This window comes from Excalfactoria chinensis, chromosome 16 (assembly GCF_039878825.1).
Source record: "Excalfactoria chinensis isolate bCotChi1 chromosome 16, bCotChi1.hap2, whole genome shotgun sequence".
NCBI classification, from domain to species: domain Eukaryota; kingdom Metazoa; phylum Chordata; class Aves; order Galliformes; family Phasianidae; genus Excalfactoria; species Excalfactoria chinensis.
The window spans coordinates 5,682,472-5,683,774 of NC_092840.1; positions in this window are offsets into that span (position 1 = coordinate 5,682,472).

Sequence of the window (1,303 nt, forward strand, 5' to 3'; positions counted from 1 at the left end):
AAATCTCTTGCTGCATGATTGGATGAGACGCCTGTACATCTGTTAACGCTGTAGGAGCTGTAAAATGAAATAAGTTTCACTATAACTCAAGCACCTCTATTACCACCACAACGCGCAAGCAGCAGAGCCGGCTGCTGCTCTTGCAGAAATGACACAAACATACATTTTGCCAAGTCGGATGTAAATTGATACGAGGCAGCATTCCCTCTGCTAACACAGAGAAGGAAGGGTTGGTGCATGCTTGTGCCCCCACCCTGAGGGCTGCACACCACCACACTGTGTTGTTCCTGTCAAGCAGGAGGTACAAAAGGGGCCACCTCTGCCATTGGGTCGAGTCCTCTGCTCCTGAAATACTCATCTGGAAGGAGTCAAAACTAAGATCTGGAAATCCTTCATCACATCCACCTGAACACACGACCAGCCTCTCCCCAGAGCACGGTGGTACCAAATGGAGAAAGCACCAGGCTGCAATGCAAGTCGTCGACTTGGGATGCAAGGAGCAGCAAGAAGAGCTGTCTGCTCCCAAATTATGCCCTTGTTTGATGCAGGGGGACCCCAGCGCTACTCCAGGTCTAACAATCCAGCTCTGCTCCATGCCCCGCATGCACAGTCCCAGCACCTCACCGTGTACAGAACCAGCCCTGACAAGCTCATGCTCACTTCTCAGTGCTGGAGAAGCAGGCACTTTGCAGGCCTGGCTGTCTGATGCCAGCTTTCTGCCTTCTCAGCATCTGCTGCGAGATTTCTTTTTGCCGTTTCTGATGGTGCCATATGCCTCAGTGTCAAAACAATGGTGCTTGCACACTGACTAGGAGCCTTGGGCCACACTCCCACCGAGCCCTTGCCCCAGCTGAGTCCCAGCACCCACAGGGCTGCCCCAAGCAATGCAAAGAAGCAGGACCAGCAGCCCCGGCTCTTTGCGATGTGAAGGGCCCCACAACAACCTGCTTACACCGAGGACAACAAACCCCACGTAAGGGCTATCACAGCACCCTGCAAGACTGCACAGTGTTTTTCCAAGCATATTCTAAAGCACAAATCCTGCCCCAAGGAACCCTGGCCAGGTCCCTTCAGGCTCACAGTTGCCCATGGTCACATAGGTAGTGCCCCAGGGAGCCCAGCTCAGGGCTGATAAAGCACGTGGGCCAGGAACCAGCCTGACTTGGGATCCCCAGGCACACAGCAGCCTCCATGCCCACCCCACAGCCTGCTGGCAGAGGAACTGATGCTCTGCTCCCACCCTGCACATTACACACCCTGTGGTTTCCCTACCCCTTGGGAAAGGAAGAAGAACCATCCAATC